Source organism: Haemaphysalis longicornis, unplaced genomic scaffold, assembly GCF_048455015.1.
Source record: "Haemaphysalis longicornis isolate Haplotype H1 unplaced genomic scaffold, Haemaphysalis longicornis Haplotype H1 scaffold_5, whole genome shotgun sequence".
Classification (NCBI taxonomy): Eukaryota; Metazoa; Arthropoda; class Arachnida; order Ixodida; family Ixodidae; genus Haemaphysalis; species Haemaphysalis longicornis.
Window position 1 is genome coordinate 102560387 of NW_027526385.1, and position 25907 is coordinate 102586293.

The 25907-nt window shown below is 44.4% G+C and overlaps 1 long non-coding RNA gene across 1 annotated transcript; it reads right to left on the reverse strand.

Annotated features, from left to right (window-relative positions):
- Positions 1-203: 203 nt before the first annotated feature.
- On the reverse strand, positions 204-6738 carry LOC144138651 (uncharacterized). The gene is made up of 3 exons (XR_013315923.1): positions 6463-6738; positions 4667-4936; positions 204-1781 (listed from the first exon to the last, which is right to left on the reverse strand). It is a non-coding gene; the product is annotated as an uncharacterized LOC144138651 (long non-coding RNA).
- Positions 6739-25907: the final 19169 nt, after the last annotated feature.

The window sequence follows — 25907 nt, forward strand, 5'->3', positions numbered from 1 at the left end:
ACAAAGCAGGCTTATACTGGTAGAATGTTTCATACCATAATTACTGTGTGTTCAGAGCTCACGTGTGAAGTATGGATACTGCTGCTTCAGCAAGAACCGAGGATGAGCACCCTTCCTTGTTCTGAAAAAAAATAACAGAGGAAATGCCTTAAGCAGGATTCTGAAACGGGGTTGAATGAAACAAGAAATTCTTTCAAAACATGTAAAGCAATGCAAACAAATATTTATTTCAACTTATTTCTACAAAAGACCACCTCATGAAGACTGGTGGTGGGGTATTGGCTCAAAAAAAAAGCAGAGAGCACTTATACAAATGCTACAGGGAGCCTTCGCAGCCAACAATTGTTTGAACACACCTAAACTAATCACTGTTCAACAAACTCATAAAAAATGTTTGAATGCATAAAAAACCAGTGGTAAACACAGGAAACAGTTAAAACAGAATGACGGCACAAGTTTGTCCCGTCGTTCTCTTCTGTGTCCTGGGTTTTCCTATGGTTTTTCATCCATTCAAACATGTACCAGCTAGCCCAGTCCAACGCCTTGGTATCATAAAAATATGGATAGTCAATCCTTACACAAAGTTGAAAAAAAAAGAAAGTATAAAGTAGGTGACAAAATTAAAACGACAGCAAATTGGTTGGCTTTTAATTTTAAATGATAATATAAAAAATAATGGCATGAATGAAAGTGAGCAGCACGCGAAGTACCTTGTTGCTAGCCCGACATTCCACTTTGAAGCAAAATGTCCGCTTTCAACACTACATAGGCTAAACATGCAATGAGGCATTCCTTTAGGCACACAAAATATACCATAATTGTTAAAAAAGCTACAAATTAGTTGAAAAAACCTAACCACGACAAATTGGAATTAGTTACTAGATACAGTTTCAGAAATACACAGCGACATCATATAAAAATAAATGGTTCCCATACAAAGATTGATCATAACAAAAATTCAGGACATTTATCAGACTGGCATCAATGTGCAAAGCAGCTTAATGAAGGAAGACGGTCTTTACTAAAAACATGTTAATATTGGGAGCTCATGTGCTTCCCTGCAAGTTGGGTGTGTAAACCCACTGACATCTTAACTAACCCGCCTGAATCATCACTTGATAGCCATTAAGGAATTTTACGAATTGGTTTATTGTAGCCAGCTGTCTAGTTTATTTCCCTATTTTTCTTGGCATTTCGTGTCTAATTCTAAATTTGGTGACTAGATAGCTTTTACTATGGTCATGCACTGGTGACAACGAATATTTGATTTTACTTTAAAAAAATTTCAGTTTTGTTTTATTGCTCACCAGCCAACGATCTGAAATATCAGAGGCGCTTAAAACGTATGTTGGCATTTCCTTCCTGCAGTGTAGTACAACTAATCGTGACTTTTACCATAATTTGTTCACAAATCGTAATATGTGGAAAGTATTCAGCTTAATGAAAATGTCATTTCAGAAGCATGCACAATCAACAAGGCCTCAATGACTCTCATGACGTGGTCCACTTGTTTCTGTCACAAATAACCTGAGTGCAGACACATTCCACCGAAGACGAAGGTAACATGCCCTCTTGGGTGATGAATATTTAAAAAGCCTTACGAGTAAATTTGCTGCTGAGCACGTGAAATTGTGGCATTAAAACAAAAGATCCCTCTGCGGCATCTTTCACTTGGAGGAGCGCTTGAGCACAAACTTTGAGAAGCTGGAAAATGCTCCATGAACCGCTCCAGCCAGCAGAAACGATGCAGGACACAAGTTGGTAGGCGGACCGTTGGCATCCTGCGATTGTGAAGATATTTCTGTTTAGTAGATGCTCTTCTTTTTGTACCACTGTTTATTTCACCTTTAACAAGCAGCTGAACTCCTTAACGTTCGCATAATAAAATGCTGCAATGCGGAACAGTTAGCAGGGTTGCCTCAATTTTGCTTTTCTACGAATTAACACAATGTAGGTAATCTGCACACAACTACAATCAAACTACAATTTTCACCTACTTCACTGCTAACATCAGCGTTTGACTGCTCAAGCACAAATACAGGTTAGACATGTGAGCAATCTGCTAAACGTATCCCCACAAACTGAACAATCAGGCATCAGAAATCGGCAAGGAAGGAGGTGTCACGTTTAAATGGCACTTTTTTTGTTCAAAACATAAACAACACCTGGAAGCTTGAAGCGTGAGAGGGGGTCTTTCACGCTGACAATGTCAGACCATAGCTTGCTAGTGGGCACCTGCACGATGTGCACAATGTGTTTCTTGAAAATGCGTGCGAAAGTTTGATTGATGTGTAGGACGAGAATTGCAGCACGTTTTGACACAGGCCTTGTGGACGCTTCTGCCTGCTAATGTCAATGCGGATTCTTGCTAGTCGCCCTCTTCGCTTCTTTCTGAATATAATGCTTTAGGCATTATATTCAGGACAACGACTGCATCAAAACGTGCAGCAATTACCTACGTCCCACACATCGGTGAAACTCTCGCACACATTTTCAAGACACGCAGTGCATACATTGTGCATGTGCCCACTAGCAAGCTGCGTTCTGACATTGTCAGCGTGAGAGACCCCTCTCACGCTCCAAGCTTCCGGGTATTGTTTATTAGATTCCATGCGCTGAATGCAAATCAGTGTACATTGGCGAAACGGGCAATCTGCACAGAAGATTAATGCAGCACTGGAACGAAGTGAACAAGGGCCATGCAAAAACAAGTCCACTGGCAGAGCACCGTGAGAGGACGGGACACGTGGTCGACTGGAACAAGACAAAATTACTGACAACTGAGTGCAATCTATCTTCTCGATTACTGCTCGAGTCCCTCATTGTTCAGACGACGCCCAACATTATCAACATAATGGATGGCAATCTGCACCATATCTATGCAAACTCATTGCGCCGCGTAATGCCCAATATATAGCTTCGTTTTCCACGACACATGCTCACCGTGAACAAGCAACAAACCGTTAAATGGCTTTCTTGACTTGGTCAGTGACCTACGTTTCATCACTGCAATAATGCTTTTACCTGCCTACACGGCATTCCGTCAAACACTGGACTACACCACATGAGCCATTGGCGTTCTTAACCTGCACCAGAGTATATAACCTTTCACTACTGCTATGAGATAGACCCATAAACGCACTTCAATATGGCCTTTATATTTAGCTCTTGGAAACATTATGTATAATTTTACCTTTAAGTTGCACCTGCTACAGCAGCTGGTACTATACCAAAAACATGAAAAAAAAACAACGGTGGTTTAACACGCCAAAGCTACACTTGGGATATGGGGAGCACTGTAGGGGAAGGCTTCGCATTAATTTTGACCATCTGGGTATTTTTGTGCGCATCGAAATCTCCAAACACGGGCGTCTTTACGTGTTGCCTCCATCTGAAAAGCGGCTACACCAAGCGGTATCTAACCGACATTCGCCTCCACAGCACACCACCCTAGCCACGGCAGTGGGTTAAACATATGAAATAAAGCGAGTTTTGGAGTGCAAATGAAAATATTAATCACACGTCTTATTTTCCCAATCGATGTACCTTTTGAAATCCACCATGCAATCCCCCCTCCCCTACCGGCCTACCAAAACACCTTTGTCTCAAGAGGTAATCAGGCTGTTGTTAATGAAGTAAGTATTTACAATCCGAGACTTGCCACCGTTAAAGTCATGCACTTTGTTTTAGAGATAAGCGACATTAGCCATTTGCAGCACCAGGAGTTAATTGGGTTAAGATCAGATTGAAAGCATTGACGGTAGTAGTTGAAAGAAATTGTGTGATAAATTACAACATCATCTGCAAATAGACCTACATGGGAGGATATGCAACATGGAAGATAGACCAAGCAACCTGCCTGGGGGGACAACAAAGTGGCACGAGCAAAAGAAGTATATAGTTATTAGAAGTAAACTGCATTTGAGAAGAATGAAAATCTTTTGCTCAAGTGAGGACATTAGGGTGAAGTTTGAGAAGTAGTCTGTGGTGTGCAATGCGATTGAATGCTTTAGAAAAATTGAGAAAAACTACCGCAGTTTGTAAGCCTGTGTCAATGGATCAATGTAGATCGTGAACAAATCCTGAAAGTTGTGTTTCTCAAGTAACCCTTGTGAAAACCGTGGTGATACTCGAATGTGATATTGTGATTTTATAAATAATTAGCGACCTGAGAGTGGATGAAATGTTTCCTGACCTTGCATATGGTGCTTGTTAGGGAAATTTAATGGTGAAGTACCGTCTCCTGATTTAAAGACTGGTGCTACCTCGACTATCTTCCAACCAATGAGATTAGTGCCTGTCATGAGAGACTGCGAAAAAAGCGCTGTCAGAATTCTACAGACTGCGGGATGTACTTTTCGGTATAGTATGATTATTACCAGTATGATCTGAAGTAGACCAGTTTGTATTGCAAGTTTAAAACCATATCGAAAGATCCTAAATGTTTGCTTGGCTTGATTACATACGAATACTTGCTTCAAAGTCAGTTCAATTTCTCTTCTTGCCCTTTAGTCGTCAGCCCCAGATTCTCTTCAATATCTCTGCTAAGCAATGACACGCTCCATACGCACAGCACTGCTTCATGAAAATGTTTCAAATAATCAGAGGCCACAGCACTGCTAACAGGTATACATCATGGCAAGTTTCACAACATGCAATAACTAACCTGAAAGTACATAATCGGTGGGTGCACCGATATGGCAGCAGTGCCTGGACCGATGTGTCGAGCAAATGCGCTGACTTCTGAACGGGTGGTCCAAGCGGCCAGATGATGGATGAATGACCATTCCTGGCGGCAAAGCGTACGGAGCACCAACGAAAGGCCAGGCAGTACTTGGGTACAGCAGGTGCAGTGTCGGTTGGCCAAGGGAGGCCCTGGCAAAGCCTTTGAAACTGGACTGGAAGGCAGCTGACCCAGGACAGCCAGCAGCAGCACCTGCAGGTGCATAATCTGTGAGTGTGCTGACACTTGTTGAAATACAAGAGCACACACAAAGCACGAATGCTTACATCAAGTAGATTTTTAATCGTTTAAAGACAGTAACCTCCAAGGCACTAATAAGAACATTCCCGGAACACCCCAAGTGAAATTTAGGTCACAGTAAGAATGTATTTATTAGACCCGCAGGTACTGTGAGTGGGGTATGCATGATATATGCAAAGCTAGCTACTGAGCTAATTTGCATGGAACGCATGCTAGCAGCTCATCTGTATCCCTTGCTTTCAATCGGAACTGGTGTGTGATAGTTGAGGCTCCTCCATTTCAATGTCTGACTTGTATCTGCACGTTCAATTCTCCAATATAAATCGAGTTGAGTGAGTGCCTACAGCTTTCTTGTTAGTCTCTGTATGGCCTGCGGTTTTGCGAAAATGAGAACTTGCGAATTGGCTCAATTTTCTGCACTAATTTAAACAATACATATGCCTCTGATATCAAGCCCCAGACTTCCCGAGAGCTACTCTGACAGAATCGGCAGGCGCCTCGTAGGCGTTGTGAAATCTCCCCCACTACCCCGAGACTATGCTAACTCCCTGCGAGGCCACATGCGCGCATTTCACCTTCAATTTGCACGTATGTGAATTCTATACCTCTATGAACTCTCAGACGGGCGTCGTCATATTCGTGCCGGACTCGTGAAACTCGGCAACGTAAATTACCGCACTCGCTCGCTGGCGCGCGGCCCGAACTCTCTCACCGTTTCCGGCCCTTGCATACTATTTTCTCCACCTTGCACTTTGTAAATTCTCATGTTTAACTACACCTCGTGCGCCCTCATCTCTTGCCTGCTTTTCTTCCAGCACAACTCCGTCAGCACCCGGTCGACGCGTACGCTGTCGGGGCGCGTTGGCGAGCGAGTACGGCAATTTCGCTGTTGTCGAGCTTCACGAGAACAGCACACATATCGCGGCCCGAAGACCGCGAGGCGTACGGTCGCCGGTCTCGCGAGCGCAATAGCTGCGAAGCGCACTGCACGGAATTCGTGAAGGGGGGGAGAGAGATTTCACAACACCTACGAGACGCCAGCCATGGAATCACGTGTACGCGTTTTCACATGCACTTCCAGGGAACCTCCTGTTCATGTTATTTCTTGGTATACCGCGGGTATTCACGAGGGAGGACTAATCACAGCGTTGTGCCACTCACGCGAAATTGCGACTGCGATCTGCAACCGCAAAGGCACTGTTTGAGAGACACATAAACAAACGCCCCGGTGTTAAAGAGCCTTGCGTGATGTGAAATTATTAGCAGCCGTGTACCATAGCGCGAGCATCGTAGCCAAGGTCTACCTTCAGCGTAAATTGATGCTGACTTCTGCGGAAACGGTGGACTGGGCGCCAAACAAGTATACTAACTCACGTAGGCTCTCAGAGCAAACGAGATGGGGGTCTAGCGAATTACTGACCCATAAACACCAGAACTCGTTCCAACCAAATACAGAATAATAAAAAATGCGTACTTACCCGAGCAAAAACGATGTTTCCAACGTAAAATTCTCCTTCACTGCCGTCTTCATCTCGCGGACACACGAACACGCTTTGTTCTGATGCAATGTCATCCACTTTTGACGCGCAGTATTTTATCCGGCGATGATCGTTCTTCCGGGGTCCCCATGTTCAACACACGCGTAGGTTAGAAGGGTAGACATCACCCATAAAGCTTCTATAACTATGATTTAAGCTTGAAATAGATAAAACAGATTAAATCACGCCACCAACCATGCCACCAACCACTCGGCACAAAACGCCATGAAAAAATACACACAAAAGCATGGAGGAAAGAATGCACAAAAGTGAGAGATAGTTGCCAGACTTCAAATGCAGCACCTCTATGTTTGACGAAAATTGTGTTACTACTGTAATGTTGGTAATTATCTTTCTGCTTTCAAAGTCTGAAATGTGTTTATAACTTAAGTTTAAGGTTTTTAAACACAAAAAGTGAATACACATAAAGTAATTGACATATATACTGATATTGTAAAGAGGTTTGACGTTTGTTTTGGTTTTGTTTTCACGGCGGGCTTCTCAAGAGAGAACGTGCGAGAAAACGAGCTACTTTGGGTTTAGGAAGAGGGCGGTAAATGTCGGCGTGATAGAAAGCAAGGAACAGGTGCTTACCCTGGTCGTTAAAAAAGGAGCTAATGAAACCCTCACGTAAAAAAAAAAAAAAAAACACGTTCGACGAGGAATCGAACCATTGACCTACCGGACGCGTTAACAAACAGCTATGTCGGCGGGCGGTGTTCGAGGCGCCTAAAACAACTCTATACGTACGTAAGTTGTCAACGAATATTGTTGCTTGTGTCTAGTCATCGCCTCCTTTAACGATGGTCTAGTTTATGCTGCATTTTTGAAATTCTGGCTGTCCTAACGCTTGTTTCTCATGCACCGTTCTTGCAGACGAGGCCGCATTGCTAGCGCTGCAAGCGATTGAGCCAAAGCTCCATTATTTGACTCAAGAAAAGCTATCGCAGTCAACCCGACCTTTTCTGCGCAAGCCACGGTAGCCACGAAATAAATGGAATGTGCCGTTAGAATTATGGCGTTGATAACGCTTGTTTGACCGGCACCGTCTTGCAGACAAGCAACGTCGCTCTAATACCACTAATACTACAAGCGATGTCACTCCTGGCATGTCAGGCGCATCAAACCCATCGTGTAAAACGACTGCTAACAGTGCGAAAACCTATGAGTTTGTAACAAGTGGGGATTTGCGGTGGCGGCGACGTAATAGGTACAGCAAGCAGGTAGGCAGAACAGCAGCGTAGGGTTACAACCTTTCCCCGAAAAAAAAAACGGGCCTTCCGGGGGGGGGGGGGGGGGGGGAGGGGGGATTGTGTTGAAAAAAGACGCCATGTTTTTTAACATGCAGTGCCATTTATTGTAGTGTTTTCTTAGAGAGAAATCAACATAACGTTTGTACTGAAAGTGATTGAGAGCTTGGTTAATCGCTCTGCATGTGCTTCACTGAAAAGTAACCGCAATTGCTGACCGCGGCGGTAGAATTTCGTTATTTTGTTCTTCCTTAGGTCCCCCTCCATCTGAGGCAGCGCGCTCGCCCGCGTATTTTCTCTGCTCGCGTGTCTTTGCGCAGCTTGTCGACATAGGCGTGCACAGAGTTCTCAGTTTGGGGGGGCAAAGTCTTACCGCTGCGCCCCCCCCCCCCCAGAGCAACTCCCGACCTCTTCTCACTGAAGGCCTTGCGGTGCGAACGAGTGCAAAGAGGGATGGTTATAAAATTTTTATTTCAATGTGATGGAATTGCAACACACAAAAAATATTTCTGAGCAGAAATTTTACTTTCATGTGTTACATCGGCAAGGCATGGGGCAAATTTGGCGCCCCCTTCAGATGATTAGGGGGGGCGGCCGCCCCCCCTGCCCCCCCTGTGCGCACGCCTATGCTTGTCGACACGTATTTATCGTCTTAGTTGTTGAATTGACGCTTATAAAACGCCAAAACGGGCATAATCACGGCACAAAAGCCAAAAAACCGGCTGATGACGACTGGTTTTAGATATGGACCGGCAACCGGCCCGCTGTTTAAAAAACCGGTCGGGCCGGTCCAAAACCAGGAAGGTGGCAACCCTACGGCAGCGACGAGCGAAAATGATTTTACACGACCGCCCCCGTCGGCCTGCGCAAAAAAGGAAGATAGAACCCCTGCATACACGCCCTCGAAGAAAGCTGTACAGCCGATTCAGTTTGTTGTGGACGAAGAGCAACCGAGGCTGCAGCCACAAACGATTGCGCTTGCCGTGGTATGAGCCAAAGCATATCTTCACATAGTTATGTTATCGTCCGTCTGACTGTTACTTACTGAAGGGAAAATTCAGAACACAAACGTTGACGTCTAGCGTCTATGCCAGACATAGACGCTGCTGTTTAGGCCCTAAAAACCACCTTCAGGGCGTCTGTCGGTTCTGTCTGATGGCGCGCTCGCGCCGCTGATTACGAACGAGGCGTCTGTTGGCGTTGACTTATCGTGTTGGCGAGCCGGTAAACGCCATCACGGTTAAACTCCCTGTTGGAAGACTACGCTGTTGGGACGATAGAGTGCCGACAGAGCTTCTTATTGGCCCCACAAACGCCATCAAGGTTAAACTCCCTGTTGGAAGACTAGGCTATTGGAACGATAGAGTGCCGACAGAACTTCGTATTGGCCCCACAGGCGTGCTGTGAGCCCAACAAGAAAGTCTTGTTGGAATTTTTGCCCGGGGCATAATAATACGGGAACAAATTCTTAGGTAAATTCGATTTCGTTGAGGACACCGATGCCTCGCGTAAAAGTTTTATTTATAGGACTACAAGAGGCATTTTGTAGCCTTTCCTTCCCGTGCACCCAGACATCGAAACGAACCTTGTGATACACTCGAAGCAGTAGATTAGTGCAGAGTGGAATTTAAACATTCAGCACGTTTTGTTCAATTTACGAACAGCAATTTTAGAGCCTTTCCCCTGGTCTATGTGGAGAGTTCATATTTATTCTCTCAACGGGCGGTGAAATAGTGCAATGTGCGGTTTAAACATTCAGCCTGTTTTTGTGCAATTTTGCATGCTTGCATTCACACACCGTTCTTTTAGGCACCCTAACGATAAGGTGCCGTGGTAACACCCCAATCGAGAAGAAATACTTTTTAGCACCCCTTTAACGGTCGTAGCACCCTATGAAACTGTTGATTACACCCCTGAATTTTGGCACCCTCGAGGTGGGGTGCCCGAGCAATATTTGGGTGCTTGAAAGGTGCAAAAAGGGTGCAAAATGTTCAGTACACCCTCCTTGCACCTTAAAGGGTGTAAAAATGTTAAGATTTACACCCCTTAACATGTGGCACCCTCATGATTGGGTGCCGGAGCAATGTTTTAGTCCTTAAAAGGTGCAAAAAGGGTGCAAAATGTTGAGTGCACCCTTTTAGCACCTTTAAGGGTGTTAAAAAGTTTAGTGTGTACCAGTTTCCGAGAATTAGCAAAAAGAAGTATGGTGACGCATTGTTTGTCGGGGTGAGCGGGAGCTAGTACCGTATTTTCGGTATGCAGTACCGTAATTTGTGTTCTGGAGTACCGTAGTTTGTGTAGGGAAGTGGAGGTGTAGTGAAAGCGAGGAAGGTAGCTCATACAGAAGGGAGTGGGGACAAGGTAGAGAGGGGGTCAATCAATGCCAGATATAAGGCCAAAATCTATCCCGCAATCCGAACCTCACTGCTGCGTTGACCGCCATGCAGCAAGCGGAATCATCGAACAAATCTGACATTGAATCAAGGTTCCACCATGCGATCAGTCTGCAAGCGCATTAACTGTGTTTGTGGTAATAGCTTCTCGTCACCAAAAGTTGACCACTTCAATGGTCGTTTGCTACCTCCAGGTTCAAGGGGCAACGCCACAAATTGCACAGACAAACCCCGTAATTTGATCTAAATCGAAATTACATCCTTGGCCTTTACCTACATTTTCCTGTGTACTTTCAGTTTGCTAAGTGTGCTGTCAAGTGGGTTCGAATGCTTATATTTCTTTAATCGAAGGTAACCAGGGAAATAGTGATGGTGTTGCTCCTTCACGTCACAGAAGCACGTTATGTCGGGACTTTAAACAACGTAGGGTACAGACAATAAACATTCTGAAATATTTTCCAACATGTGTTCGAATATGTATTACGATATGGGAAACACATTTTTCACATAGTGGCCTAGTGGTTAAGTGGCTAAGGTGTTTTGCTGCTGAGCACAAGGTCACGGGTTCGATTCCCAGCCGCGGCGGCCACTTTTCTGATGGAGGCGAAAAGCTAAAAGGCCCGTTTGTGTGTGTGATTTTGGCACACGTTAAAGATCGCCAGGTGGTTAAAATTAATGCGGAGCCCTCCACTACGGTGCGCCTCATCGCCTGCGCTGCGTCTGGGCGTTAAACCTTACAGTCAATCGATTGCATTCACTACAGCAATATTTACTCGACTCAACTTGTGCCTACTGGCGCGCATACATAGCCCAACCGACGTGCCAACCATAACAGGCTCTAGGACCAAGTGGCGGCGAAGCAGCAGTTAAATCCTCTCCTATTCCTAATGTTCGCTGACTCTAAAGTGCGCCAACAGGCAACCCAGACGGCGCAGAGAAAGAAAGCGCCAGCCAACAGCCGTTTTACGCTCACCTAGTCCCCCAGCGTAGACGTTCCGACCTAGAAAAATAATAGAAAGGCGCACCTTGCGTGCCGAAGTCTGAACGTAACTTGAGGCGCAAAAATGACCCGGAATCATGTAGTGTACTGTACTTTTTCCTCTAAAAATGCTGGGGCCCTCAAACTATGTTCTGCGCTCTGTGGAGCCAGCCATCGGTAAAATACGCTTTCATCCAACTGCTTACGCAAGATACACGGGTGCTGAAATTTTCGTTTGGTTGCCACTCATGCGCACTAAAATTCAGAATTTTGGAATCGAAGCGTACGCCTAAAATGCAAACGCAGCCGGAAAAATTATCTGAGTTATATGCAATGGCGGTGATGTTAACGTTCAGCCGTACGTCAGGCCAGAAAACCGCCTGCGCTTACAATGCAGCTGTAAATATGTTAGTTTTATCTGCAAGTTGTCCTTCCCTGCGTCATTCGGAGTGAAGTGAAACGCAATAAAGATATCACGTTCAAGTAAAGGGGAAAGAAGGGGTAGGGCGGTTGTCAAGAAAACTGCAGTGAAAATGTTTTATAATACGATATAGGGCATAAAAAACAGAGCTATCAATGCTTGGACATGTGGTTATTTCTCGTACCGTAACCCGCTAGTCTGACGAACGTGTTAGGGTAGTTTCGCCGAGAACACGAAATCTTAGAAACGTATCTGTACGCAACCTTAGTTAGTGCAGGTTGCGGACAGCAGTAATTTCACACGATTATTTGGTCCTAATGCTTTGGCGTCGAGGAAAGAAACTCGTCTTTCAGATATGTTTTGCAGGCTTTCCTGAGTGCAGCAACAGCTTGGAGCTTAAAAACCAAGTGAAATCTTACCATCACCAGAATATTTCAACACAGACAAGTCGTGTTTTTCGTAAGAAATGCGACTGGAATTCCTGCGCTGCAGCTCTTACAGTGCGTCTGCAGCTGACCAACCCACTGTGAGCTGTCATGCTCCGTTACCTTTCCGTCCCTAGCTCCGTGACCTTCCTGTAACACGTTTTGTCCATCGACTCTCCGGCATCTGCAGTTTAGTCCCCGCCTAGATATGCATGTTTTAGATGCGAAGCATCTCATGCTCGGGGCTGGGTCCTTCCCTTGAACGTTGTCGTTCTCCGCCGTCCGCACTCTACAGCGCATGCGCTTCTATCAGCCCCGTCAGCGTTTGGGCTGACGTCGGCGCAGTCCACTAAAAAGAAATAGGCGGCGCCCGGTTTCCATCCCACGACTCTCTGGCCGCAGCAGGAAGTACGTGGCGCTCATCCCGCTGCGCTACAAACCGAGACGGGAGCATGTGCTCCGAATGCGCCTTATGTCCTTCACTCATTAAAAATACGTCAAGAAGCTACTGACAAAAGGAAGGCATGCGAAGCTGGACGTCAACGGAAACGATGAACTGAAAACTAATGGTAACTTCAGTTCACCCCATGGCTGCTTCGCATACTACTCAGGGTTCCCCTACGGGAAGATGGTGTAATTTTTTTTATTTCTTTCTCTCTCTCTCTCTTTCTCATTCCATCCTTCTTATACCCTCGTACGTTTGCAGACAGTTGTTTTCACAATAGACTCCTAGAGTAAGCTTAAGTATGCCGTTGGTGACGTCAAAATTATGCGAGCGCCTTCGGCGATAACAAAACATTCTCAACAACCAGGCATCCGCCAGGCGATATTTAACCAACAGATGGGAAATTAAGGTAATTATCGACACAGGTAACGTTCAGTTATTTCTCCATCCTTATTAGTTTTCTTTGATGAGCTGTTCTCTCTTCCGGCACTGTACGAGAAAGCGCCTATCTCCGGTGTTGCGTTTGTAATTTGGTTTGAGCTAGCACACCGGGTTTATATTCTTTGGAGGCTGTGAGCGACGGTATTACCAATCGACTGAATTTTATGTTTCAGAATTTACAACGTTGGGTCTCAGAAGAGAGATCTGCCTCCCTTGAATACAGCATACAAACACACACAGAGAAATCTCGAGACTAGTAGGAGTTCCAAAGCACGGGATTCCTGTTGGCAAAGTTTGAAGTACCCCGGCTGCTGAATAATTAAAAACACAGCCCTTATTTACTCTCGAGCAGTTTTCGCAAACGCGGCTGCTTTGTACGATTACTTCACGCATACATGCAGCCGAGAAAGCTCATTCGAGTGGAGAAACTTCCACTCAGGTCCAAGGACGGGCTCTCGAATGTAAACCACCAAACCTCTCCGCCTTTCACAACTTGCGCCGCCTACGCATCTGGGTATCCACAAGAAGAAGCATACACGGGCGTCCAAGCCCATCACCGCTCTCTAAAAATTCTCACTGACGTCAGATGCAGGTACCGTCCAGAGCACTTGGTGGGATTACTGCAGGCAGGTGCCCTTGCGCTATTTAATGTAGAAGCTTATTGTTTTATTTCCTGCCGGTTTGGGTATACGTCCGGTTAAACCGAGACCACAAAATATTATGTGTACGCATATTCGCAGCATGGGAAGTGGAAGTTTGCTGTCTCAAATATTCACCATCCCACTACGAGGGTGCATCGGGTAAACACGTGTACCTTAGGCTCAGCGCCTAATTGGATGAATTCATAGATGTCCCACCCAAGAGGTACGTTTTAGCCGTGTTCAGTGCACCTTGTTTGGTGCGGACTAATAGTCAGTATTTTTAGGACATATTGTTCCGAAAGCTCGAATTTTAAGGATAATTTAGTAATGTTGACGTCCGGGCTAGTTGGTTCAACAAGTTAAATTTACAGCGCAATAAAGACACACACAAGTACGAGTAAGGAACTTACGCGGCGCTGACTTCCAACTGATACTTTATTGACATGGGAAAAAACATTTATACATACAAGATTTAATGACACCACATCATGAAAGTAGATAAACAAGATATCAAATGCACTACACTTCATCTTCCCGCCGTTGCCGTGCAGTGCCAACACGTGCTTCCTGTAAGTAAGCCATTTCCTTTGCAGTTACTGAGATTGAACGAACACTGATGCAGCCATCCCCCAACCGCACAATCTCTTCTGCTTAGATTAACCCCCTTTGTGGTCTGATTGCCACTCCTGCTCAACACCGTACACTCTTCAAACTTCGATTGAAGTTTGAAGAAAACTGAACAAACTATCTCGGTTGGAGTAGCAGTTACTAGCACATGACAGGTGGGCTAACAGGAAAGACAAATTTGCTAGCAGTTATTTGCGCTTATGGCGCTGGACTCTTCAACATGTATTTATTTTTGTTTATTTATAAACATATTGCAGGCCCAGTTTGGGCCTAAGCAGGAGGTGCGATACAGCGCATACAACACACGCAAATAAACAGCACAAAAATGTAGCCACACATTATGGCAAACAAAATATCATATATGGAAACAACAAAACATACAAAACAATACATAAAAGCAATTCACTGCACAAATGAAGCAACCGCTAGTTAAAGAAAAGAACTATACATGAAAGCAAGAACACGTAAAAGACAGTTCACTACACAAGCCAAGCAACCGCTAGTAAACAACAAAATCACTAAATTAAATTCATGCTATGAGTAGAGTGTAGTGATGACAAAGGCAAGCTGTTAGAATTCGTTATTGTACCGGGAAAGGAGCTTTTAAAAATATTAGTTCTGTCATTAAAAGGTGTTAACAATTTTTTATGTCGATGTCTTGTTAGTCGTGTCACCATGGGTTCTAGGAATGGCTCAGGATCCATTGACAGCTGCCTGTTATACCTCTTAAAAAAAGCTTTATTCTTAGTATTTTTCTCCGGTTTTTAAGGGATTGAATGCCAAGTGCAATCCTTAAATTTGTGGGCGAGTGGCTGTTACGATAGTTAGAAGACAGATAGTTAGAAGATAGAAGAAAACCCAGAAGACGTGTAGGTTCAGGATAGCTATTCACTAAAGCACGGGACGGTGTGTTTTGCTCTGTATTTTGTAGAGTAGATTGTTAATCTTTGTTAGCCCGTTTTCTCTGACTGATTCTAAGGTTTTCGTACGAATAATGCGGGGAGAATTGTTGCACGCCGTCTGACCGGGAAAATGCTGCAGCATCCAATTTCCCGACGCTGTTATGAAATTCATGGGCAATTCTTCTGTAGAATGAGTAGAAGGAATCGGATAAAAATGGAGTTCTGAATATCAGGGTAAACGTTCGTCTTTGAAGAAGTAAACACTGCCGGGATGCGGGAAACGCTAGACGTGACCACCACTGATGATTTTAAAAACAAGGACACACTAATTTTACCTTTTTCTATACCACGAAGGTGGATATTTCAAGCAAGAAAAAGTCAACGCAGATGAAATTGGTGACGTGCAAAACATTTCACGTGCCAACAAATTATTCCTCGTATTATGCAATAAATATTTCGTGAGAAGCAGATAGAGGTTCTTTTTCTCAGGACCATCAAGCCCCATATATGGTTTTATAGGCATTCGGAAACAGGAAACCTTTGCCAACTTCTGCTGTGTTTGCAAATTTTTTTATGGTAATGTTTTGAGGTATTTAACCGGAGAAGCTGACTTTGCATACAACCGTCAGGGATTGTTTTTTAGTAAAACTCCTCGGTCCTCCACCTACCCGAGTATTTTGAGAATTTCAACAAAACTTTTCGTTTTAACGGAAGCGAGAATTAGAAAAAACTGAGTTCCGAGGGCGGACGTTCTTGACGACTCATTTCAGCCTTGCTCTATATTAAAAAAAATTACCTTGTACTATGGGTACGGAAGCCGTTTGCCTGCGACCTTAAAACTATTTATAAAACCACACAATTAGACTGCTTACACCTAGTAAGTTTTACCATTTTCCAAAGCCCTCCGCAAGTTCGGGAATCTGAGGGTAGCCATAAAACAGTGCAAACTTAAACGAACATCATCAGCTATAGCTTGTCATTGTCGATGTGTATTTTAATAACATGTAAAACAAATAAACGCAACCTCCGTCAAACAAAATATGTCTGGATAAAAAAAACGCACATGTTCCACTTTATATTTCTTATTCTCCCCCTCCACGAGGATATGATTCTATACTGCATGACTCCACATTGCGTAGTGTATTTATTACAACTATAAGGAAAGTAGTTACTTTTTATTGAATGCCCTAGGTATTTCCAAGTGCATTCGCAATTACAATTTGCAGCGAGCCTTGCAAATTAAAATTTTGCGTCTGCCTATATCATTTGCTACTATATACCTCATTGTCTCCTTGGGTCCGTAATTTTTTAGACTATAGTATAAAGCAAATATCACAACAAAATTCACAAAAATAAGTCCTTCCCGTTTGTTATTAGAAACCAGCCTTGCAAAAACCGAACACATGAAACAAAAAGTAAATAATGAAGGAATTAGAGGGGCTCTATACATAATTGCAGAGAGTAGTAACGCAGTTCTTCAAGCAGCCGCGCTTTCACTGCGCATTACCCTAATGATTACCTCGTGCGCCTGCCAAGGACAGTCGTTAGCAAATGAGTCCTTCTTGAGAGTTAAGCATTTTTAAGCACCTAGAAGCGACATCCTTCGCGCTTGCCGAAGCAAATAAACCGTACCTAGTTATTCAACAATAGCACAAACAAATGCCTTCTCACCGCTGCGAGTCGGCATCTGCTAATTATGGGCCTATAAATACAGGCGCAAAAAAATAGCCGTATCGATTTAATGACTGGGAGCCTGAAAATATTTTTTGTTCTCTGTTTCTTTCGCTTCTTTCGTTCCAGTTTTCCTATTTCCTCAGAGCAGGCATATAATTTTTTTTCTATTTCTCAACATTATGATCACAAGTAAATAAATAGAGCAGTGAGGGTCCAACAGTCAACACCGAATTTCCAAAGGAGTTTTGGGACCGAAAACTGTTAAACCAAGTAAACAAGCTTCGCAACTTCAATGCACCTCGAAGTTCAACCACATTCGCTGGGTGAAACAATAGACTGATCCGAGCAAGCCCCCTTCGTTGGAGGGAGTTTTCTCAGATTGTTGAAGGGCGTAAGGGATCAAAAAGTTAAAGCCCGTCAGCAAAAGAAATTGGGCCGCTTTCAAGCTTTCATCCAAAAGTGAACTCCGTTCCAGGATTTTTCTGAGGTATGATATTGTTTCGTTGGTTAATCGATGTTTTTGAGTAGTGGGTTGACCGGATAACCAGCTCGGGCCTTGCGGCGCAACAAGAAGTCGTCGCTAGAGCCCGGGCAGCCAGCCAGTTCCAGGGCGTCCCAAACTAAGCTCGCCCCCCTAGGGCTGGTGCCCCTGCCATCTAATACCAAATTTGCTCGTTTTCATTATTACGCGTTGCTTTTTCTCCCCTCTCTCTCTCTCTCTCTTTCTCTCTCGAGTTTTTTTACTAAGCAGCGTTTCACAATTGCTGTTTCACCCAACTCCTTTCACTATACTGCAGAGAATTCTGGCTATGTTTATGGAGGTGGTGTATGGCGCCGAAGAAGGCTGTTGTTTTTTTGGGGGGTAACGAGCAATAAAGCTGTGACTCAATCCGGGCGCAGTGTCACACGTTAGTCATATGTCTATTCACTGCCTGTCGTGCGTTCACTGTCCGAGCAGTCCTTTTGGCGTAGCTTGCAAGAAGGTTGGCGGAACAAGCTGCCATCGTCACCGCCTACCTCAAACCGGTGGCCGCCACACTTTGCTAGCCACTGTCGCCCAATAAAAGTTTCTGTCTCTCTCTCGTGGAACTTTAAAAACCCCCAATAAAACTTTGAAGCAATATTCAAATTGCGGCGGTACAATTCCGATTTAAACGACAACGTCGTTGGCGAATCAGAGGTTGGAATTATAACATTAATTTCGGGCTTCAGTGTTTCTGGCACTGACGCACAGTAATGACAATCACGCTTGAAAGCGGAAACAACAGATAAAATCTGCGTGCGCAAGAACTGTGACGCGAAGAGCTTCTAGAGTAATAATAAGCAACAGCTGTGGGCGTTGGTTCGTGCTATTGAGTACCCAACATCACTGTTTTCTGACGGGCACGGGGGACCATATCCCCGGAACTTAGAACCCAATCTTCGACTTGTGGTGTTGCACTGTATAAACATTACGAATGTGAGAACTCAATTTCACAAAACGGTAACTAATTTGGGTAAAATCTTTGGTCGGAAGTCAATATGAGGATAAGATAGTTGCTACCCTGTTTTCCTGGAGTTTTCAATGGCCTCAGGATTTAACTCCGCAAGAAAGGTGAACGAAGGTGAACGACCGACAGGACCTCTTCGTATACTAAAACTTAATTTATTGTGCACACATAGATGTTCATACGCCTTCGAGCGAAAAGAATAGATACAAAAAATGGCGGGAAACGGAGCAAAAGAGTGATACAGAAAAGCGTCACGCACTTTCTTGTTTAATTGGTGTACTGTCTCGCCTCCACTGCATAGTGCTACGTTGACGTCGGGTGTGAATGCTAGCTCTTTGGTAGACAACGGCCTCGACGCCATATTGGAACATTTTTCGTCCCGAGATTTATTTTTCTTTTGCTTGGGCTTTAAACACAACGCATGAATTTAAATGAAAATCTTGAGATGGCTCATATACCCAAAAGGTGTGTCCTGCTAAACAATGCCAGACGTTGAAGCGTATGTAGTTTTCTGCCAAAATATTTCATGTAACAATGCACCGTCACCCGAAATTCAAGACGTTAGCGCTGTAAAAAAAACGCCTATCACTTCTTTAGCTTAACTGATCACGGTGAAGCAGATGTTAAAAAACCTTTGGTTAACAATATACCGGCTTTGATAACTTCCACACAGGCTAACGTATTTTGCACACCCATCCCGATATGCTTCCAAAGTTACAAAACCAATGATATTCCTATTACCCAATAAAAATTTCATGCTTGTGCGTAACGAAGGCATTGCCTCCTCTCGACCTATTCAGTCACCCTAGCTTGGATCTAAATTTGAAGAAGAGAAAATTAGGGCTCCTGGACGGCAGAGGTAAAGCTAAAGTTCTGTTCAACGATGGATATGATGCCAAGTAGAGCGCACAAAATGGTTAACTAACACAACAACGAAAATATCGTCATGATCAGAGCGCACACCAGCTGGTACCTTTTCTGTTCGAGTCACCACTTCTCGGCCATTTGGGATGTCCATTCAGCGCGCTCAATGACGTGGGATTGCCTGTTGAACATAGCACCCGATGCCGCCAGTGTCACATTTCAGCTCTTTTCAGTCCCCGAGAGAGAACGCAGGGGTGCACCCCTGCTTATTCAGCTCCATCGTCGTGTGACGAGCGCCTGGCCTTGCTTAGGTACTGCGCTCCCTGCGCCATTTCTATGCCCTAGATTCTGTGTCGTATGCGGGATACTCTTGGCACCGAGGTCACTTTGCAGCTCTAGGTTATGAAAAGTTGAGTTCTTTGGGAAGTTTGAATAAAGGAAGGAATAATGAGCTGCAGGGCTGATTACACTTTTTTCTTTTGATACATGCAACGTATACAGACAGTTGAAAAACCTGCAATTCAAAACATTAGTCCACACGGAAGCATTATGCAGCTTATTTGTTACCAGCCTTCTTACAAAGTATAGGTATCAACAACTTACTAGTTATCTTGTTTCAGTTGATGACCTGCTAGTGAAATCGAAACCTTTATAGTAAGCGTGGTAGTAAAATTTACTAATAAATCAGAAAAAACCGGAGATTCAAACTCTTGATACGTGCAAAAGAAACAGTGGTGTGATGTTATGTGTTTCAGACTTTCTCACTGTCTTTTACAGAAACAAGCACAGGGACATAATATCCTGTTTAGATAAGTGAGTGCGCTAGGACGCTCATGCACCTTGTATGCCTTTCGCGGGGAATTATCCAGGTGCTCTTCTTTGAGAGCCCCTCATTTCATTCGGATGGTACAGAAATTCGCAGAACCGTGCTGCCAGCTTTTTTTGTGTCCATCTTTTTTTTTCCACTTCTACATTGAATTTTTTCGGACGAATAACTGAACCAAAAACAAGGAAAAAGTGCTTATTGCACGTGCACCGACTGGCTATAGATTGTAACCATTTTTACCCACCCTGAACAAGGAATTTGTTTTTTATAAATCTTAAATTTGTACCAATTTGTATTACTAATCTCCAGGCACGGAATCTGAATTGGTACCTTTAAGGTAAGTGAAAGAATTTATAAGATAACTAGCAATTTAGAGACCTCGTTCAACAAGTTTTATCTAGTTAGTAAAGTACGTATAAATTTTTTGAAATATTTTGTACTTATTGCGTCCAAAATTTCTGAAAGAAAAATTTTTCGGTTGACTTATTGGCAGAAGGATATCAAACAGATGTTTAAGAGAGAGAGGGGGTGGGAAAAGAGAAAAGGAGGGCGGGAGGGCGGAAGGGAGGGATGGAGGGAGGAATGGAGAAAATAAGAACATTCAAGGTAGGTGCCAATATTTTATCTCGATAGCTGGGAGAATAGAAAGCGTAAATAATTTGTTTTATGACACCATATAAGCGATCTTAGGACTGAAAAACAACACTCATGACTGTGAGGTCACACGCTAAGAGCGGAAATAATTTTCACAGACATTTCATAAATGTAATTTTTCTGAAGTGATTTTTTCAATCTTATAACAAGAATTCCAATACGGGGCTATCGTTTACGTGAAAGAGTCAGTTTATAATATTATAAATATACAATCTATAACGCCACTCATTAAGAAAGCGTTTTACGTGACGTTTTTTTTCTTTACCCTTCTTGAGAATGTCCTTTCCAAAGCGTCTGCAATGTGTTCCCGGGCCCCTAAATATTCAACGATGAGAGTTAAGAATAACTCCGCAATTGCAACTTTTGAAGATATCATTGGTCTCGTCAGAGCATGCATTAGGTCAAGTGTCGTTAAAAACAGGTCATTATGAGTGAAATTTGGGAGAATCTTGAAGCTACATTTCATGGCTTTTGTTCTGACAAAAATGCTCAAATGCGACAATGTGGTGGGCCAAAACTGACAATGTTGCTGTTTCCAATGCACCCGTTAGGCAGATGACCCGCATTTAACCTTGTTTAGATTGGAGCTAGAAAAAATTCCTTGGACATTTTACATATTTCCGTGAGTAACCGTTAGATATACCCAGGTATGCATGGGCACGATCAGGGAGGGTTCAGTTGAGTCTGACAAATAAACACGCTTTTAATTCATAATTAGGGCGCCGGGGCTTATACGAAAATCCTTCGGGGCGAGTTTTTGATCGACCCGGGGACAGGTGGGGTTAAAGAAGATTACCTTGCGCGCGTTTCTAAGACTCAGTTAAATACCTCCCTTCTAAGAAGCCCTCTCACGCGTGCGTTCTCCCGGAAGTTCCCTGCGGACATGTAGGGTATGGCAGTCGTGGGCGGCCGAGATAGGGATTATTGAGGGGAGGAAAGACTGGTGGATCGAGCGCGCTGAAAGAGCTTTTTAATCGAAGAGCAACATATTATAGTAGTTTGCAACTGTAAATTTTAAATCAGAACTTAGGTTTTAGTTGAATTTTAGTTCAAGTAAACGTTTGCAGTTATTCGACTTTTGCGCGCTGCATCGTTTTTAAATTACATCAAAGGTTTGCACGATTGCTCATTGCGTGTACTGAATCTTAGCAAGAAACCCTAACAGGATGGATTTTTATAAAAAAGGAACTTCAAAAAACCTGGTTCCCGCAAAAGCAACGTCTTTCTTTGTCTGCGCAGAAATGTTGTTGAATCAGGCGCACATTTAGTAAAGGCGTTTTTATAACCAGGAAGACAAGAACACTTTGAAAGCCAATTTTTCAGTGGTGTGCTTGCCGTTAAATGGCGGCGCCTGTTTACCATTCAATCAGGACTAAAATGTGATGAATAAATGCATTTAACGTGCGTGAAAAGGAAGGAAGCAAGAAACATGGTTGCTACCGTTTGATAAGAAAAACTCCCTGGCCTAGTTTGTTAGAGTTTATATGCTTTTGTATTTGTAACTTCTTTCTGAACCACATGGAGCGTAGTCTGATGTACAGTGCGTTTAAGAAGTAGATGGTTTCTGCTCTTTATAGCGTTAAAGTTGCCCCTGAGAGTCACTTTGGACTAGTTTAAACATCGGTTAAACATCACAGCGGAGCGTTCGTGCGCTGATCTAGTGCGTGAATCACAGCTTCAGCCATAACGGTGGTTCAGGCGGAGCAGCGTCAATGTAGCAATGGTAAACACTTGACGCACTTTACATGCAAATGGATAATGGGAAAAACACCGCCTGCACGTGACAAATTATCTCATTCACCATGTATCGGTTGTATTCCCTGGCGTCGCGTTCATGCGGGAACAATGCGCGTACACGCGGTGCTGTTGTCCAAACGCGTGTGTTGCTAAGACGACGCCGCACTGGTTTCGTTGGGCTCCCCGAGATGGCAGTACTTGCCCTGGCAGGCGCCTGGTTAAAGGATTACAGCGGGTTGTACGATGTTCAAAATTATGCCCCTTATAGCGTGAATAACACGACGGCAAATACTGTTACTTGCCGCACCCCACGATCTACATATCGCCAGGCATAGTTGACATCGTGGCATGACTATGTAGAGAAGTACAAATTTCGGAGACTACGTATGCGTCATGATGAACCAAGTCGCACCCGTACGCAAGTGATATCCAATTGCCACTCAAGGTCTGTCACCTGTTCTTGGGCAACGATAGAAATATTTTTGCCGAAAACGTTGCCGTGGGGACGCCAAACCTCAGTGATTTGTTCAAAGGTAGCTTGCAATTCGCTAGCGCTTGTGCTGGCTTACCACCTGCTTCGCTACCATGGTATCTAAATCCACGTAGGCGTCAAACATTTCTTCAAAATCATTATTTATTTGTATTGTACTCAACCACACATTAGGGGGCACTTGAGAGAACATTCGTGTCGCAGACAATGTGGCGTCAGCCTCTGGCGTGCAGTGTTGCTTTCGTTCCCAGCGGCGGTTTGATTCGGTGGGATGCGAAGTGCTCGAGGATAAGTAGAGCGCCAATGCACAGTGTGAGAGCGATAAATAATACATAGGTTTATGACACCTCCGAAAAAGGGGTTTGAACATGGCAAACGATGGACACGTTTTTTTCCCTGCTAGATGCGAGCGCAAAGCGCATACGCAGGCACAGCGGGTACGGTCATGGTGGTTTCCAGTGTTTCCAAGTACAAAATGGCCCACTAAGCATTTCAGTGAATACCATCTGTGCAGATTCCATGGGCGCATTGCTTTGTTCGTCCCCCAAGTCTAGAATTGGTCAGGCGTTGTACCCCTAGGAACTTGTCTTAGTGACATTAAGGTGTTTCAGCAAGAAGAGACATGTGCTATGAATGGAGGCGTTTGGAAATGCGACCACAAAAGAAATTTTAAAAACTGAAAACACGCAGCGGATTTGTTCTAACCAGGGCAAACATGACGAGACGCACGATGAAGACTCATCAGCTTTTTTAAACCGTCTCGGCTGTGTGAACAAGATTACTGGCTCTTTTCTTAACACGTTATGTGTCAGGTTTTACTTCTCGCTTTTTAAAAAGGTCGGCATCTCCAAACAACTATTCACCGATGTTATGCTTGCGTGACATTACAAACACTTTGTTCATGGCTTTCTCTTACTTACCAGAAATGCAAGCATAGCGTCGCCGGAGCTTTCTCTGCAGCAGTGTCTTCTATGTTCGAATGTCGCGCTTTAGAAAACCTTTCTTTTTCCAACACCCGGCGCTATGAAACACCTTCCGTTTCAAAGACAAGCGGGGCTTGGGAAATTTGGCTCTCGGACAGCCAAACCGGAATCATCGCCCCGGCCTCCACGTGGGCCTCAATACAGACTGAAGCTGAAAACATAGCCATTGCACTTTCCGTTACCTTCACCCGTTGAAACTACCTGGCAGTAATCACGCACTTCCAGGAAGCCTGTCGACATCTCCAAGAAGGTATACTTCCTCGTCATTGAGCAGTCCACTCAATTTTAAGAGGAGCGCTTATTTTATAGACTCCTGGCCACTGTGGGTTGGCCGGATGAAGCGCCGCACGAGGCGGCCCATGAATCGATCCACCGGGCCTGAGCCCCGACCTCCCTCGTACAATCTTGGATGCCCACCTCATACTGACCAACAACGACACTCTCACACATTAAGGCTCTCTCACCGCGCCTTCCTCCACCACACTTCTTTTTAACAAACGCTCACGAAATCACTCTCCCCCATCTTTAAACCCGCACCTTCGCTCACAATACACTTTGGCATTTGATTTTCTTTATCTTTCAGTTACCACAGTCCAAGTTTTGCACCCAAAAAGGGCGTATTTACCACATCCTATGGAAATGTTTCACATGCACAACCTCCCTCCTGAACCAGACCCCTCCCATTTATAGTGGGTGGCACAGATGTCCAGCTCTGACCTGGCTCCCAGCTTAACCTACTGAGACGTTCACAGAAGGCCAGCCATGTCCTGGGAATCCCGGACTAAGGATTCCCCTCACTGGCCCACCCCCAGGAACGCAGTCGGATTGGGATTCAATAAAAATATAATTGTGATCAAGGCTTTATAATAAATACATCCTAGCCACGCCATACGAGCTTCTTTGAAAAGATGAAAAAAAAATTGCCTCCAAACCACGCTGTCAAGGTGGTTGGACTGCGAATCTATCACGACACCCACAACAATTACCAATGCTACGTCACTTGGTCTAACTCACGTGGCGTTACAAAGAGTTAAACCAGAGACGACCGAACGCAGCAGCGACGGCCGAAAAAACACGAAGGAGCATCTGGCGCATGGTGAGAACAAAAGCTGCACGCGCGGCGATGGCATCAGATCTCTCAGCGCCTTCCCCTTACCCTTGTTTCATGCTTCGCCGCCAAAGAGCCCCCTCCCCGCCCTTTAAGACCTGCCGCTGTGCTCGGTGAGTGCACCATCTTTCTCCTCGTCTCCTTGTGTGAGCGTAGCTCAGACGGTAAGACGGCGGGCCAGCGCTCCGTTACTATATTTGGGTGAAGGTTCGATTCCTGGCAGTGCCAGGAATTTGTTTTATTTGTTAGGGGGAGTTTACGGTTGACCCCGATGGTGGCGACAGAACCCTTGGCTGGCTGGGGTATACTGTTATGCAGTAAAAATACTCGTAAAGAACAAGCCATTTAATTAAGCGCCGCGCTCGGCTTCCCACTCTCGCCGCAGCCTTCTCCATTTGTGGAGCAGTCGAGTGTTACTCAGGGCACTGGGGTGGCCCCCACAATTTGGGTATATTCTCTCCCCAGTTGCGCACCAATCCCGTCGAATCAACTGCATCGTGAAAAGTGCTTCGTTGTCCGCTCATTCTACTCTTGAGTAATAGAAACGGCTGGCACTTGTCAGGGCAAAAGATCTGCCACTTGAAGGTGCTTCAGCTTACGGGCTGTTGGAATACATATAAAAGTTTGGTTAATTGAAAAGACTCTTTTGTACCCATAAAAACGAGAATTTTACGGTAAACTTGAAAAATGACGGCGATTTTTAAAAGAAACATGTAAGGCAGTGGCAACCCCTAGCCAGTTTCAGCGACTTCTCTGTGACGTAACAGAATCTTGGCAGTGAGATCGGCGTACGCCGATATTAGCCAAAACCAAGAAACCTTACTTTACGATTGTAGCGGGGATTCTTTGTTTCTTTGATTGCCCCAATTGAATGCAAACGGGAAGTTAACAGACTGATAACTACTTTTCAATGCTGGCCAATATTGCGTCACTCCGGCCCATATTACGTTCATGTAGCACGAAACTTGAAAGTGCTTCAATACTTCTTGGTTTTTTAGTTAAAAGCCTCTTTCAAAGCTAGGGTGGAGCAGAGTA